The sequence below is a fragment of the Etheostoma cragini genome, chromosome 4, assembly GCF_013103735.1.
Source record: "Etheostoma cragini isolate CJK2018 chromosome 4, CSU_Ecrag_1.0, whole genome shotgun sequence".
NCBI lineage: Eukaryota > Metazoa > Chordata > Actinopteri > Perciformes > Percidae > Etheostoma > Etheostoma cragini.
In genome coordinates this window covers 1,013,683-1,031,940 of record NC_048410.1, presented here as the reverse complement: position 1 = coordinate 1,031,940, position 18,258 = coordinate 1,013,683, and the positions used below count along the sequence as shown (strand labels likewise).

General features: G+C 38.6%; 1 protein-coding gene and 1 long non-coding RNA gene across 2 annotated transcripts in view; one reads left to right on the top strand and one right to left on the bottom strand.

The window, feature by feature from the left end:
• LOC117943375 (V-set and immunoglobulin domain-containing protein 1-like) overlaps positions 1-18,258 on the top strand; it is a 140,546-nt gene that overhangs the window by 37,296 nt on the left and 84,992 nt on the right. The gene's annotated exons all lie outside the window — the stretch shown is intronic.
• LOC117943119 overlaps positions 17,369-18,258 on the bottom strand; it is a 9,201-nt gene continuing 8,311 nt past the window's right edge. Inside the window, exon 3 of the long non-coding RNA XR_004656291.1 lies at positions 17,369-17,434. This is a non-coding gene — a long non-coding RNA (uncharacterized LOC117943119). The remainder of the gene's footprint in view (positions 17,435-18,258) is intronic.

The following is an 18,258-nucleotide window of genomic DNA, read 5'->3' as shown; positions in this document are numbered from 1 at the left end:
AAAGCCATTTGTATATTTCTCGCCTGAGCCACCCCTGCAGCTTTAAGGGAGAATGGTTTAGTCCATTTGAGAGGTGCGTTACGAAGGTATTTGAGAGGGAGGCTTCAGTCACGAAGGGAGGCTGGATGAGGTGAGACGCAAGTCTAGCAAAGCCAAAGTAATTGCAGTCAAAAAGCAATTTGTGAGCAGCTGTTCTTTAGTTTGTTGTTTTAGTATTATCTCTTTTTGACTCTTAAGTCTATTTCTTTTCCAGTTTTCAAAGTCTTTGATTTTTATTATTCTTTTTGATATATTTGTATTTTGCCTTTTTGGCCGTATTTGGGATAATAAAACCATCCCATCTTATATCATCATCAACTGTCGACTCATCCTTTCTGTTACACACTATACTGAGACTGCCGGTTACATCTACCCACAACACAGTGTTACAGGACGAGAGTCTTTTAATACAATCTGTAAAGACAATTAAATTGTTATTGTTATTTGTAAATAGATTCTAAATAATTTAAAACACTTATGAACCCATATTTTCATTTAGAGATCAGCTGTCTTTTATGTCCTCCTACTCTTAATCTATGGGGCTTCTCTGACTTCCTCATCGACCTGAAACATGTCGCCCTCACGCTGATCTCTCCTGAGAACTGATCTTTACTGGAAACTGAGAAATTACTAAGTCAGTAACAATCATATTGCACAATTTGTATGCAACAGTTAGATCGCATAAACAAGCAATTTTCAAATTTACGTCAGAAACGGATACAACGATTTTAGAAACCGATTCGCTAACTTTAGTCCAATTTTGCATTGTTAGAAATTCATAACTAACTTCGCGTTCGTTCGGATCTCTGAGGAAAAGGAGGCTGAGGGTCAAATTGAGAATTAGGAAAAGGTTTAATGCAACAGCAGTGATGAAGATGATAAGACAAAGACAATACCGACATAAATGATAACACTGCAGCTGACAGAGGACTGGATCCACGCTTCCCCTGACGGAGTCATGTGAAACCAGTGATGAAAAGTCCTAAAACACTCTCATTTATGCCCTGCCCCTGGGGGCGGTTCCTTTTCACCTGGTGCTTTCAATTCCATTGTAATTGGTCCGCTGTTGTCATGACAACATGCCGAGTGCATCTCCGCTGTCCAATGAGAACCTGCCTTCTGCCCCTTTGGGGGTCGCTTTTGGTTGCAGAGCAAATGGTTCTGTCGTGTAAATGTGAAATTCTAACATTAACAGTTTAATCAGCATTGTATCGTCTCAGCCTAGACTAAGACCCCTGGGGGTGGCAGACAGCAGGCCACCTTTTGCTGTGCAGCAGGAAACCCCCATTCCATATGTTAAATGCTAGACCTGACCTGTGGTTCTTTACAGTCAGAAGGTGGGGGGGGGGGAGGTGAGGGACAGAGATATGCATATTTTTAACCTGGTTCCTTCAGACATACATTGATTTTTCTACCACATTGTTTATATAACTCAACAGTCCCTCCTTTTTCACACCTTTGGTGTGAAACACTATAAATGTTACATAAAACAATGTCCTGTCTTATATGAACATAATAACGGCATAAGAGTAGCTACTCTGCACTATCCACTACACCATCGCATCGTTCACGTTTTTTACTCAAACTTTGCTTTCTCTCAGTAGAACAGGAATTTCAATTTAACAGCGCAAACCGAAACAACTTGTTACCTTGATTTAGGCTTACAATTATAATTAAATCGTACGCTATGATCTCCTTCTACATCTCTGCAATATCCATGTGCAAGGACTAGTCCTAAATTACACCAGGCAGCACACGGTTTGAGAAACAATCGGTCTAAAACAACTGGTTACCCTGGGCTGGAGACGCGTGATCTCGAGCCTCTCAAACAGCTACAACAACACGTTTCTTGGATTTATGGAAAGAAGCAATATTTCTATTGACGTGCCTCAAATACATACATCTACGTTTCTAACAGCCTACAACGTTATGTTTACACATCTGTTTATAACTGCCTATTCCACCTAAATGTCTGTTGCTCTGCCTTTTCTGTTGCTTTGCTGTATAGTATTTGTTTTGCTATTGTATAGTATTGGTATTTTTTTTGCTGTATAGTATTTGTTTTGTTTTTCTGTATAGTATTTGTTTTTCTGTTGTATAGTATTTGTTTTGTTTTTCTGTATAGTATTTGTTTTTCTGTTGTATAGTATTTGTTTTGTTTTTCTGTATAGTATTTGTTTTGCTGTTGTATAGTATTTGTTTTGTTTTTCTGTATAGTATTTGTTTTTCTGTTGTATAGTATTTGTTTTGTTTTTCTTAATTTATGAATTCCCTGTGCGGCGTCCTTGAGTGCCAAGAAAGGCGTCTTTAAATAAAATGTATTATTATTATTATTATTATTATTATAAAAATACAACCAAAAATGTAAACATCAGCTGCAAAAGTTGTAAGAAACAAACGTGATTTTACAAACAATTAATTTCCTTTGACTCTGACCTCATCTGACTCCTAATCTTGTAAAAAAATGTTATGCTCTTTAATACAACTGTCGCTGCGGATATTACTCAGTGATTAGTGACTATCTTTTGAAACAAAAAACAAATCAGAAGATAGTCTTTGTCCAGGTGAAAAAACATTGGGAACATAAAACATTTAACAGGAAGGAGACCAACAAAAAAATCTTAGGAAGGGAAAAAAATAAAATCTTAAAATCTCTAAATCAAAAGTTGCATATCATCACAAACATGTATAATCAGAAGAAAACAGATCAACTCCTAACTAAATCCAACTCTCCAATTTAAAACTGCACAGGTAACCTTACACCTAATCTAATTTTTGTAGTGCCATTAGCTGGTTTAAAATCTCTCTTAATGGCAAGTGTGTCTAATGGAAATTATTCTGAAGTCCAGATTTTTGAAAGTTTCTTGTTTACTGTCGTCTAATCTGGAAACAAAGTCTCTGGGGACAAAATTTCAGATGGTTGATGGTTCATTGTTGAGCTGCAGTATGTCACTGCAGCTGACCACGGCGCTTTCCATGATGTCACATTGATGCGCTTGTTTGGCTGCGCTGCTGCAAAAAGTCCTTACCCTCCTTTTCTGAAGGATTTGGCTGGATATTCGGATTCTTTACCGGTTGGATGGAAGGTGTATAAATGCACCCTCCTTATATCAACTCCCTCCTTTTCTGAAACATCATGTGTTTCAGAAACATCCAGACGGAAAGATGATGGCGCTATGCTTTAGCATGCCCCTGAGTGGAACTCATCATGGAATCATAACCCTCCTTTTCTGACACCTGGTGTGGATGTCATTGCAGGTCTAACTGAGGAAACATTGGGATTGACAGCTGGGTGTGCCTCCACTCCAGCACCTGGAGATGATTTGGTCAGCATCAGGAAGGAGACTCCAGTCTCCATTCTCTATGCTGGCAGTGTCAGGAGCCACCGCAGGAAATCAGCAACAGCAACGCTCCATGCTCTCCGTCAGAATCTGGTCAGATGTTTGTTGGCCCCCTGCTGGGCTGTTGATCCCATGCTGTGTGGGGTGTCCTTCACTGCAGTGCTGGTAGTCGACAGCACCTAGAATGAACTTGTTCCAACTGGATCTGGATTTCTTGAACAGCTGAAGCCATCAGGACTGACCAGTCTCTACTTTCACCTGTGAATAAATGGTTTTGACAGACTTTTTGCTTTTCAAAAGTCATATTAGTGTTTCATTCTGGGAGGAAAGAGCTGTGATATGAGTTTGCCTTTGATCTGTCCAATTAATTTCTCATGGAGGGAGAAATGTTTTCCTTGGTCTCTGTGTTTTCCAAAGTCCTTAAGACAATGGACAAAAGCTTCAGTGCAAAACACTAAAAATATAAAATGACCCGTCCAAAAATCATCAGTCCATTGAAAATATACATACATATCACCAATCACAAATACATATATTCAAAGAATAAAAACCACTGCAATTTTCCACTATAAAATTTCCAAAATCTCTCAAGATGGTTGGGCTGGTAATTTTTCTTTCAATGGAAATTTTAAAATTTTGACAAATTTTCCAACAAATTGCTATTTTTGGAGCAAATTAATGTCAACATTAGTCTTGTATCATGTTTTGTGCCACAACACTCTCAGAAGAAGATTGATTTAACATTCTGTGTGGCCAGCACAGAAGTTAAGCCAATCTTTAATTTTTCCTTTTTTTTTCTTCTTTTTTTTTAAACTATTTATACAAACAAAGGAGAAAAAATAAACATCAAACCAAAGAAAAACAGCAGAAAAGCTACTGTCTTGACTAAAAACGTACATCCCCCCCTACAGAAAATCAAAAGTTTGAGTGAAAGCAAAGAAACAAAATAAACCTAAATCATGGGAAAGAAAGAATATAAATGCAATAAACTCAAAAAAATGTGGAAACCCTCTAATTTATCATTTCAAGTCAAAAACAAACCAATTTTGAGTCAAAATGCCGAATATGCATCTACCAATGTATCCATCCAAAACCCCAATAAGCTACAACTCCCCTCTGGTACATTTTCTTCTAATGTTAAATTGCTTAAAGCAGCTCAAATTATTTTCCCACATCTTTTCAGTTGACTTTTTTGGAATGCTTCATTTGACTTGTAATGATCTTTATTAATTCATTCAGACACAATATTACTCAAAACACCTGATATGAGAAAATAACGTTACTCACCCTCAAAGTTGTCAATGTATTTTGAAATATATAATTTAAATCCCTTCTCTTTCTTGCTCTTAGGTGTAGCAGCAAACTGCCTCACAATGGTGTTAACATCATTCACGTTAACCTTAGGCAGTTCTTGTAAACAGCGGGTGTAGTTTGCCATTATCTCTGTCGATACACGATCCGTCCTGCGCATGCGCACGATGTTCACGCATGCGCGTAAATACGTAGCTGAAAACAGGCTGTTTCCCTGCACTATTGGTACCACGCATGCGTCGGAACACTTGACGGCCAAGCGTCACTACGGACAGCTTTTTTTTTCCCATTTTATTAACAAAGAACAATTATATCGCCAGTGTGTACATATACAAAAAGTCAATACCAGAGGTGCATATACAGAATATATATAAATAAAATTATATATTAGCAATTTTTGTAGGCTAGATTTTTTTGTAGTTCACAAGTGCTCAACATGTAATCTACACTTTTTTTACACTTTTTTTTTTTTTTAATAAAGATATTTAAATTAAGATTTGTCACTGATCCAAAACTGTGTACCGGGCATAGGCGACATTATTATTAAGTGATCAACATGTAATCTGTTTTTTATTTATTTATTTTTAATTATTGTTTACGCCAGGCTATGAATTACGAGGTGTTTACGTGGTGGCCAATCCAAAAATATAAAGGAGTTTTTACATTAACATTTGATTACATGCGGATTGGGAATTCTTTTTGACTGAGGGAAAGTCAAAGCATTTAAAGTCTGCATTTTTACGTGGGGGGGAATTTATTTTGCTGCATAAATTGCAGATTTACATGAAAAATAATGCGGGGTTTGCATGATTTCATAATCTCCCGATTATTGTTGCAAAAAGTCACAAATATCTTAGCAGTAAGTTGAAAAATGTTTTGTTTACTCACAAAACACAAAAAAACTCTGGACTGAGATCTATACAAATAGATTCTTCAAACAGGAAAGAAATAAAGGCAGTCCTTTTGAAAAATGGCATATTAGAATAAATTAGCCAGGAACAGAGTAACTGAGAAAGTGGAGAACCTGGCAACCTGCCTTCTCAACACAAACAATATTAATTTGCAAAGGTACAAAATAAAATAAACTGAAATATTTTTATTTTTCGAGAATGCATGCGTGAACATCTTGCGCATGTGCAGAACGGATCGTGCAGGCAGGACGGATAGTGCACCGACAATCTCAACAGAATGTAAACACGGCTTACAGCGCAGCACCGGAAGTGAGTGAGCGGGCTGAGACATACCCGGAAGCGATCGTGCATAGAGCCTGTCGGTGCACTATCCGTCCTGCCTGCACGTTCCGTTCTGCGTATGCGCACGATGTTTACGCATGCGCAGATGATAATTGTGTTTTACGAGCCTTTACGACACTGCACGATCCGTCCTGCACATGTGCAAGATGGCTACGCATGCATTTTCGAAAAAGAAAATTAGTTCAGTTTATTTTATTTTGTACCTTTGCAAATTAATATTGTTTGTGTTGAGAAGGCAGGTTGCCAGGTTCTCCACTTTCTCAGTTACTCTGTTCCTGGCTAATTTATTCTAATATGCCATTTTTCAAAAGGACTGCCTTTATTTCTGTCCTGTTTGAAGAATCTATTTGTATAGATCTCAGTCCTTCCACAAAAATCAATTTTTTTGTGTTTGTTGCAAAAATCCTTGAATATGCGGCACATTTTCTTAAAAAATTCATTAAAATATCTGGGATATTTATGCGATGAAATTGCGGGCACTTGGAACAACTGCGGTTTGATGAAAAAAGGAATGTGTTTGTCTTGTTGTGTAACTGCGTCACTTCATGACATTACCATGGCAACAGGGGAAATGGCTGCCTAATGTAAAGTAAACACAACATTTTTCAACTTACTGCTAAGATATTTGTGACTTTTTGCAACAAAAATCAGGGGGTTACGAAATCATGCAAGCCTTGCATTATTGGAAATCTGCAATTTATGCAGCAAAATAAATTGCCCCCCGCGTAAAAATGCGGACTTTGGCTGATTTAAAAAACTATTAAAAAGTGTAGATTACATGTTGGGCACTTGTGAACTACAAAAAAGTCTAGCGTACAAAAAATGCTAATATATCATTTTATATATATATATTTATTCTGTGTATGCACCTCTGGTATTGACTTTTCGTATATGTACATACTGGCTATATAATTGTTCTTTGTTAATAAAATGAAAAAAAGAAAAGAAAAAAGCTGTCCGTTGTGACGCTTGGCCGTCAAGTGTTCCGATGCATGCGTAGTACCAATAGTGCAGGGAAACAGCCAGGTTTTCAGCTACGTATTTATGCGCATGCGTGATCATCGTGCGCATGCGCAGAACGGATCGTGTAGGCAGGACGGAACGTGTACCGACAGAGCCTATTCCTCCAAGGACGGAGTCCTTCTCAATCTGTGTTCTTCTATGGACTTGTGTCCTTGTGTTCTTGTGAAACGTCATGTTTGGGCCAAAGTACTGACCCAATACACAAGTTAGCATTTTGTCAAGAACAGTTAAAATCCCCGGATGTGATCTCGACACGCCCATTTTACCGAGGATACATCGGATGGTGACTTGTGTGAAATTGGCCGGGCCGGTATCCCAGCATTCAATTCGGGTGTAAAGCGCGTATGGTTTCCGGTACACAGATTTTCACAATTTACATCTATTATTAAATCAATAAATTCATTTTTAAGATGTTTTAAGGCAAGAAATCAGCTGTGTATATTTTGAAATAGGCAGTTCAACAAAAAATTGTGGTGAATTAAAAAAGCCTTTGGAGTTGGAAAGCTCCACATTCCCTGGCGGGCGTAGCAAGTTCGCCAGCCGGGAATGACTCTTGCGAGCCGGTCAGTCAGTCAGCTCACAGACCACTCTGGCCCCACATTTAGACAGACCACTGCAGCAGCAGCAATGGAAGAGGAAAGCCAGGTCCACAATTGTAAGATATGTAAAATTTTTACAGCTATTGTTACATATATGACGGGATAAATATATACAGTGGTGTGAAAAAGTGTTTGCCCCCTTCCTCATTTCCTGTTCCTTTGCATGTTTGTCACACTTAAGTGTTTCGGAACATCAAACCAATTTAAACAATAGTCAAGGACAACACAAGTAAACACAAAATGCAATTTGTAAATGAAGGTGTTTATTATTAAAGGTGAAAAAAAATCCAAACCATCATGGCCCTGTGTGAAAAAGTGATTGCCCCCTAAACCTAATAACTGGTTGGGCCACCTTTAGCAGCAACAACTGCAACCAAGCGTTTGCGATAACGTGCAATGAGGCTTTTACAGCGTCCTGGAGGGATTTTGGCCCACTCATCTTTGCAGAATTGTCCTAATTCAGTTACATTAGAGGGTTTTCGAGCATGAACGGCCTTTTTAAGGTCATACCACAACATCTCAATAGGATTCAGGTCAGGACTTTGGCTAGGCCACTCCAAAGTCTTCATTTTGTTTTTCTTCAGCCCTTCGGTGGTGGACTTGCTGGTGTGTTTAGGATCGTTGTCCTGCTGCAGAACCCAAGTTTGTTTCAGCTTGAGTACACGAACAGATGGTCGGACATTCTCCTTCAGGATCTCTTGGTAGACAGCAGAATTCATAGTTCCTTTTATCACGGCAAGTCTTCCAGGTCCTGAAGCAGCAAAACAGCCCCAGACCATCACACTACCACCACCATATTTTACTGTTGGTATAATGTTCTTTTTATGAAATGCAGTGTTCCTTCTACGCCAGATATACTTGGACACACACCTTCCAAAGAGTTCCACTTTTGTCTCATCGGTCCCCAGAATGTTGTCCCAAAAGTCTCGGGGATCATCAAGATGTGTTGTGGAGAAATTGAGACGAGCTTTGATGTTCTTTTTGCTCAGCAGTGGTTTTCTCCTTGGAACTCTGCCATGCAGGCCATTTTTGCCCAGTCTTTTCCTGATGGTGGAGGCATGAACGCTGACCTTAACTGAGGCAAGTAAGGCCTGCAGTTCTTTGGACGTTGTTGTGGGGTCTTTTGTGACCTCTTGGATGAGTTGTTGCTGTGTGGACAACCACAGTTATAGTATGTTTTAACAAGGGGGGCAATCGCTTTTTCCCACAGGGCCATGATGGTTTGGATTTTTTTTCACCTTTAATAATAAACACCTTCATTTACAAATTGCATTTTGTGTTTACTTGTGTTGTCCTTGACTATTGTTTAAATTGGTTTGATGTTCTGAAACACTTAAGTGTGACAAACATGAAAAGGAACAGGAAATGAGGAAGGGGGCAAACACTTTTTCACACCACTGTATGTATATCCCGTCCTCCTCTATCCTCCTTATCCTCTTGCAGGCTCCTCTTCTGCTTCTCGGTAAAGTATACCGACGGCAGTGGCTAACTTTACCCAGTCCATCTATAATTTTGATACCTATTTTAACGTTTCTTTTCTGCTTTCAATTAAAGGCAAGTGTAGTATCTGAACACCACCAAATTCAAACCAGATTGTGAAATGCAGCCATGAAATGTAATCGTCTAAAGGTTGTTTATCCTAAGGTCTAAAAGTTGCTTATCTTAGAGAAAGGGGCCTCGGAGTTGAACCAGATGTGGAAGATTTGGTGAAAGGGGACCTCCGGTAGAAGACCCCAGGGGGCTATGATTGATTGCTCTATTGGATACCCTATCTGTGGGCTCCTAGCATGAACTTTCAACCGCATTGCTTTGGACAGAGACCCCCTATATAAACCACGAAGAAGAAGCTGGGAGTCAGAGTGTTACATTGGCAGAGACACTCTCCTAGCTTCTGCAGAGCTTGTATTGATATTGTATTCTTTGATGTAATAAACCTTTTATAATCAAGAAACAGTGTCAAGCGGATTCCTATCAACACATCATCCAGCACTGCTCAGACACCACAGATTTTGGCGACGAGGATTTTGGGACGTGTTGTGCCAGTTTCAGCGCTCTCTCATGGGCATCATCGAGCTGATCCCCGCTCCAGAGGCCGGCTTGTAATGGTGAGTTTTCTCACAACTCTGGGCGCTGGTCAGTTCGTGTTGCTGTGTGTGCGCTGTGGGGTTACACCGTATCGGACCTGTGTGTGTGTCCGCTGTTTGATGTGTGAGCGGTCTCCGTTCTAAATTTTGTTTGTAAACAAATAAAGAAATAAATAAAGAAAAAGCAAATAAGGACGCCGCAGATGTGGAATGGGAAGCCCTTTAGCCATTATATTCTAGGCTAAAGGCAATCAATAGGATGGGCCTGACTAAATCCTGAAATGTCACTAGGTGAATTTTGGGTCCGCTACTGGAAACTGGAAGTATGGTTCATAAAGACTGAGAGTCAGTTTCAAGTCGCTGGGAGCATTAGATGAGATTCGGTTGAAGTTGCCTATCTTGCATGGATCGACGGAATTGTGTTCGAAGTAACCGATCATTGAAAATCATTAAAGACTCAAGGTAACACAAATTAGGAAAGAAAGGAGCGGCGAAAGCATGCTTTGGTGTGTAGTAGTGAATTCTGGTGATTGGAAAAGCTTTCATGTGTGTATGAGAGAGAGCTGTGTGTGGAAAGCTGTCTGTGTGTGGTGTGTGATAGACTGTGCGAAAGTGTGTACATGAGGAGTGTAAAATATAATATAATAATAATATTGATAAATGCATAAATAAAACATAAAAATGTCATTGAGACATTTGCAAACATATTTTTGAGCTAAACTGACTGATTACTCCTTAAACCTGAATATGAACATCTGTTGGTCAAAAAGGATAAAGTAAATAAATTGTGATTATTCAGAGAGATAACACTCTTATTGTATGGTTGAACTTACAAAGTGAGTACATAAAGGACTGACTTGTGGCTTTGTGAGAAAAGACAAAGGGGCATAGTGAAGTATCCTGGGTAGACAGCAAAGGGAACAGCAAAGTGTTTTACATCATAAATGATGACGTGCACCCCAAAGAGACAGAGGCAGAGAGACGTTTAGGGGGAGATACAGGGGAGATCACTAGATTCAGACATAAAGAAGGAAACGACAGAGGCATTTTTGACATGTTCTCTCTTTGATAACTTCTATTTGGAATGCGATAAAAATCAAGCATAAAGAAATGAGATAGCTGTCATTTTAAATGACTCGGGTGTATGTAGAACAGTTTTAAACTTTAAAGTACCACATTTGACAGTTTTTAATGGATGTTTGTGGGATGAATCTGCAAATGAAAAATTAAACGGGAACAGTCAAAACAGGAAGACAACAGAGCCTGGGGCCCCTAAGTAAATGTGAGCAGAACCTGTTGTATATCTAATCTGCACATTGGTGACATCTAAATTAAGGCAATGCTGTTTTCATGGTCTGACTGCTAAATTTGACATGTTCTAGTGGGATTATTAATGGTACATGTTGTTGATATGTAAAGAGTAGCCAAAGGGGGGTTTGGTGAGAAGCAGTGTGTTTAAAAAACATTAAAAACATGTGTTTTAGTACAATTTCTTATCAAATTAAATGAGGAGTAGTATAATTACAATCACAATTATACGAGGATGTTTGACAAAAGACATAAATTGATTACTGTGGTGGGACTAGGTCCCTATAAATTGTCAGAAAAAAATATATATAATGAGACAGGAAGCAAGTGAAAGAAATCAGGAAAAGGTAATGGAAGAATATAGAAACAATTAGTTGATACCAATTTCAAAATTGTTAGGTATAAGACTAAAACCCAGTGAAGATTAAGGAAAAAAGGAAGAAGGATAAAAGGGGACAACGTACAGAAAGAAGCCAAAGAGAGCTGGGTGTTCTTAAGTTTTTTGAAAAACTGATATAAACTACAAAAGATAAAAGAGACAGAGGTATAGAGAAAATGGCATAAGAGTCGAGGACAACAGAAAAACTGATGTCAGAAGTTAATACACCTTTCTCACATAAGGAAACAGTAAAAAGACCTCCACCCTGTGAGGAGGAAGCAGAGTTTAAGGACATCTATCCTCAGCTTCCAGTGATCAGGAAGGTGGCTATTGCATCATAGATGGAGATGAACGAGAAATAGAGAAAGGATTATGGTTTGCTGAAAAGTTGAATGTGGCTGAATGTGTGGATTTGATGCAAAAACGGAGAATAAGAATGAGGAAAAGAAGGAAAAAGAAGGTTTTATGAAAGCAAGGGTATAGTTACGGAGAGTAGAAAGCAGAAGAGAAGGGTTGACTCATGTAGTAAGTAAACTACTGTTGCAACATAAGAATTTGAGTTAAAGGAAAGAGGTGTTTGAAGGTTGTACATGAGATTGTGTCTGAGATCTGGTAGATTAAAGGAAAAAGAAATGAGGAATTTATGAGGTAATGGAAGAAAAAAAAGGAAAGTAGAAGTAAGAAATAGAAAGTTTAGTGTATTTGATGGATCGACTTAGTTGATAAAAATTCAACTCTAACTATTAACGACTCAACTTTCAGATTGGGTACAGTTATTATACGTTTATATGTATGTCTTGCTTTGTTTGTTTTATGTCTGCAATTAGGAGATGGATCAAAATGATAGTATAATGTCCTATCAGACCCTAGTAGGACTGAAGGAGGCTGAGAAAAGTCCAACTAGGAAATAGAGGGAAATTGTGTAACGTTTCAGGAAAAAGGATTTAGAGTTAAATGAGGTAAAATTTTGTTTGAAACAAAAACAAAGAGATAAAAGTAGTCAATCCAATGGGGGATCCATCTTATATAACAGAAGTTTTAAGGTATAGTACTTAAGGGTTTTGCAGTATCCTACTAATGTCAGTAAAGAAAATAATGGAGAATAAATAAAAGAGAAGAGAAGAGGAGGAAAGTGGGACACTGGTGCGCTTTGACCCTTTGACCCCTTCCACAGAGGAAGCTGTAAAACACACAAATACAGAGAAAGGTTTGATTACATGCTGTAGGGACTCATTTGGAAGTATTTAACCAAAATGCCTCTGCAGGGCAAAATGTACTAGAAGGGTTAAATTGGAAAATAAAAGAGATCTGATAAAACTAAGAATGATGTGGTTGGGAAAAAGAGGAAGAAGTAGGTAAAACAAAGAATCAAAATTAAGTTAATGTATAGATCTGAAAATATCCGGTTGAAAGAGTTAATTGATCAAATCACTTAGTTGATTGATAGAAAACGGCTTTGATCATTTCCAGGTTTAAAAAAAAAATGTGAGGCTTCTTATGTTGTTACATTTACAGTACTTTTGTGATACTTTTCTTAATTGGGCAATATTTTAGGGGAATTTTTACGGTAACAGAAATAGAAAGATATTTACAGTTTGGAATTGGGACTTTAAACGTAGAACAGTAAAATGATGACTGACCCTACTGTAGCAACGTTTTTGAATCAATAATGTCATAGATTAAGACTTCTTCAAAGTAGAGGAAAAAAAAAAAGAAGAGCAAAATCCTTCTTTCTTCACAGAGGTCTAGAGGACAGATGAAGTGTGGGTTCTTTCAAGAAAACACACACGTATAGAGAGAGATAACTTTAAGAGGAGTTGCGAAAGACCTGCAGCTTAGTGAAGAGTTTGATCATAAATGACACAACTACACAATTTATGAATAGGTATGATGTAGGAGTCATAACTCAACAGGACAGATAGAGCAGCAATAATAAAGAGTCCACAGCATTAAGGACTTAAAAATTACTCTAAGATTTTGTTTTGATTTGTGCAGAAACATAACCCTTAAGGTAAGCTGAGGTTTAAAGAGAACAAATACCTAAACCAGTGTTTCTCTTTAACATGTTTGTATGGATTTTATAGAGAACCGGCAAGAGGGAAAGAAATGTTGTTTTATGATAGTGAGTAATTTTAACTAAACGAGTATTAATAAAAGAAAAGATAATGCTTTTTGGGAGTTCTGTTTTGTGCCACACAGTGCCTCGTTGTTCCAGAATCAGGGGCCATCTCGCTCCTCCAGCTGCAGGACCAGTGTCAAACTGGACCAGAAGAAGAAAAACAACAACAAGTACCGTAACAGCACCTCAGACCACAGCACAGCTAGAGACGACAAAGGTTCATGGTCTGGTTGCGATTCTTGGCCCAAAGTGAAATGGAAAAGTGAACCAGGGCTAAATGTTTGGTAGTGGTCTCAACACCTGGAGGTGTGTTGTGCTGGACTGAGAGACAGCAGTGGGATCCACATGCTCTAGCCGGGGCCTTGCTGACGCTGAGATGAGAGGGCTCTGGAGGGGTCTACCATGTGGTCCTGATCCAATCTGGAGATACAGACCAACGATTAGCAGATGGACTGAGAAGGAGAAGGGGGGAGCGAGAGACCATCCTGATCTGGTACCTCAGATGCACTCGTGAAGGGAAGTTTGCACTTACAGACTCACATTCTGAAAATACACATACAATACTGGGAAAAACTAATATGTTAGAATTACTTATTCCTACTCTACAAATAAGATTAAGTTCATGTAAACAAACATGTCTGAAGGGTTAAGACATGCCTGAAAGATATAAGCAAGTTGGTAAAGATTTTGTAGGGTTTTATAAATTTTGTAACATTTGTATTATAGTTCCTGTTATAGCTTCAAGCAAGATCAGGGACAACAATGTTAAGTCAGATAGATTCAGAGTCTATGGAAGAGGAGATGTTGTGACAACTTTCAGAATATGTGTGGTCTCGACATAGTACTGATATAGGATTTGTGAAAGGAATTAGACCTCCTTGGAGGTATCAGTATCCATTGAAAGATGAAGCAGTACAAGGGATTGAACCACAAATTAAAGGATTTTTTGAAAGGTGTTCTGAGCATGATAAACAATCCTCAGAGTAACATGTCTTTGTTGCCGGTGAAGAAGCCTGATGAGATTTATCGTATGGTTCATTATTTAAGAGCAGTGAATGAAGTGGTAACTGATTTACCCGCAGAAGTTCCAGACCCGCACACCTTGTTAGTCCTCACATTTTCAATAAAGTGTTCAAACAATAAAGTATGGACACGGAAGCATCTCTGATAGCCAATTGGAGGCTATTCGTAAGGCTCCAAAACCTAGAACTTTCAGAGAGATGTTAACATTTCTTGGTATTACTGGTTACTCTTCAGCTTGGGTTGAGAGTTATTCTAGTTTAACGGGACCTTTGAGAGCTATGGTTAAGGATGCTGAAAATGGATAACTTCATAGTAATCTATCTTGGACACAAGAAGGCTTTGTAGCATTTGAAACGATCAAACAGAGGCTACAAGAGGCATCCGCACTCATACTACCAAACTACTCAGCCAACAGCCATAGGGTTGAATTGTCAATTTATTTCCTACTACTCTACTGCTTATTTTGAAGTAAACTAGGACTACCACTGTGCTACAGAGCAATGGTATGGGTTTATTTAATGTATGAAAAAGCATCAGCTGTTACAATGGGTTACCCAGTAACAATTCTTACCCATCACAGTCTCAGAAATCTTCTGAACTATGGAAAATACACATTGACTATGCCTAGGCTCAGCGATTGTCATAGGCTTCTAGAGCAGGAAGTCACCCTGGTGAGGTGTGATACAGTGAATCCAGCTGAAAATTTGCCAACTTTAGAAAATGGCAAACCTAAACATATATGACTGGTCAATATTGCTCATTACGACAGAAGAAAACTACAAGAAGCACATGTGTTAGCACATGCTGCAAGGGGGGAGGTGAAGAGTAAGATCACAAAGGAGTATGGTTTTTGGGCACCATATTAGCTTAAACAGGTTAGCTATTTTATATGCATGTGTACAATTTGTCTAAAAAATAATGTCCGCAGGGGTGTGACCGTTCTACCTGGCTAAATACCAACCGCAAGGGGTCCTATGCGTGAGTTGGTCGTTGATTTTGTTGATATGATAAAACCAGTTAAAGGGAAACGATACATGTTAGTGGTTGTAGGTAGGTTTTTGCGATGACCGGAGGCCTGTCCAACAAAGCAGAAAGATGCTCGGTCAGTTGCCAAGTTTTTGTGTAAAGAGGTACAGGAAAAGTCCTTAATTCAGTTAGACAAAATAGTCCAATATTAGTTTGGAAAAGAGTCAAACCAAAACATTACAAAAACTGAAGTTGTAGTAACTCTAGGAAAGCCAGCTCTGCTTCCACGTCAGTGTATAAGAGAGAATTGTGGTAAAGGGAATGTTAGAGTTGAGTGGGAAGATGATCAGGTATGGAGTTACGTTTTTGGAGGATCATATTGATAATATTACCATACTTTGCGAGGTTTTGCAAATGAAACTATACATGGGTTTGACTTTCTGTCAAATACTCAAGGAAGTCACCGACTAACGCTATTTAAACATAACATGGATCTCTCTTTTGGTAGCGACTCTTGTAGAGTTGTGTTTGATGTTTAGTTTCTGTACTTTGCTATTGACTTTAGCAAAAGCTATGATATTAAGATGGGTTGTAGTTGTGATGCCTGGGGAGAACACTTAGATGCCTTTGTTAACTGTAACCGATTTAGACGAAGGTGAGGAACTGGGCCTGGATGGAGTGTTGATGGAGAGATATCCGTTTTGAAAATCTGAGTGCTATACTCTTCACATTTTTGTATGTTGTTGTAGTTGTATTTTCCTGATTGGTCAGAGGGGGAACTGCAATATAGTTTTTGACATATTTTTATATTACTTCTGACATTGATGTTTTGATTTTCATGTGTTATTTTTGCAACGGTTATTGGTTGGTGGTTTTCTTTTCTTCCAGAAGTTATGGGAGAAATGTGTAAAGGGGGATACTCAAACATGGACAATATGAATGGACTCTGACTAAAAGGATGGTGTGAACATCTCAAGATCACATCAACACTACACTGAAAGCTGACACTGCTGAGGAGCTGCAGTGGAACACATTCTTATGTTTTGATATATATGTGTATGAGCCTTGATTGATATCATGTTCTTTTTGTATTAACGGTTTGATGAATGATGTTTCTGTTACGGGATACTTGTGTGGAGAACTCAGTTTATTTTCCTTTTCTTGATGCTTAGGGATATAGGGATATAGGCAGGGAAAGGTCCATCTGACGGTCCGATGGGTTGACCAGCCTGAATTTGGACGTCATTTTGACTTTATTTCATTTCCTGAGGTTTCACATGCATATCCCTGAATAGACTGATAGTGATTTGTTCTGTTAATTGATCTGGAGTACTATGCATGGCCGCCTAGGGCAGAGGGGCCATGAGAGAATTTTCCTGTCTAGACTGGTTGATGGACATTTTTGAAAGAAGACTGCCACGACAGGTTTTTCGCTCTCACACTCCATAAATTTGATAAAATATTATAGTATAAGAAGCATGTTTTGGAGAAAGTGTTGTCTAATTGTATTTTGACCAGGTATGGTTTTTCGAGACTTAATCTGTCTCGAAGGGGGGATATGTAGTATCTGAACACCACCAAATTCAAACCAGATTGTGAGATGCAGCCATGAAATGTAATCGTCTAAAGGTTGTTTATCCTAAGGTCTAAAAGTTGCTTATCTTAGAGGAAGGGGCCTCGGAGTTGAACCAGATGTGGAAGATTTGGTGAAAGGGGACCTCCGGGAGAAGACCCCAGGGGGCTATGATTGATTGCTCTATTGGATACCCTATCTGTGGGCTCCTAGCATGAACTTTCAACCGCATTGCTTTGGACAGAGACCCCCTATATAAACCACGAAGAAGAAGCTGGGAGTCAGAGTGTTACATTGGCAGAGACACTCTCCTAGCTTCTGCAGAGCTTGTATTGATATTGTATTCTTTGATGTAATAAACCTTTTATAATCAAGAAACAGTGTCAAGCGGATTCCTATCAACACATCATCCAGCACTGCTCAGACACCACACAAGGCAAGGCAGCTTTATTTGTAGAGCACATTTCAGCAACAGGGCAATTCAAAGTGCTTTACACAAAAACAGTTAAAAAGAATAAAACAGTTAAAAATAAAAACAGATAAAACACAGAAAAAACTGTTTAAAAATAAAAAAATAAAAATAGATAAAACAAAGGAATAAAAGTTACAGTGCAGTATAAAAAATTAAACATTAAAGAAATGAACATAATTTAAAGAAAGGCAACATCAAAAAGAAAGGTCTTCAGCATTGATTTAAAAGAACTGAGAGTAGCAGCGGACCTGCAGGTTTCTGGGAGTTTGTTCCAGATATGAGGAGCATAGAAACTGAAAGCTGCTTCCCCCTGTTTAGTTCTGACTCTAGGAACAGAGAGTAGACCTGTCCCAGATGACCTGAGAGGTCTTGGGGGGTCATAGTACACTAGCAGATCAGAAATGTATTTTGGCCCTAAACCGTTTAGTGATTTATTAACTAGCAATAGAACTTTGAAATCAATTCTTTGGGGCACAGGAAGCCAGTGTAAAGAGTGATGTGATCCAGTCTCTTGGTCTTAGTAAGGACTCGAGCAGCAGCGTTCTGAATCAGCTGCAGCTGTCTGATTGATTTTTTAGGGAGACCTGTAAAGAACCGTTACAGTAGTCAAGTCTACTGAAAATGAAAGCATGGACAAGTTTTTCCAAGTCCTGTTGACACATAAGTCCTTTAACCCTTGATATATTCTTTAGGTGATAGTAGGCTGACTTTGTAATTGTCTTAATGTGGCTGTTAAAATTCAGGTCTGAGTCCATGACTACACCAAGA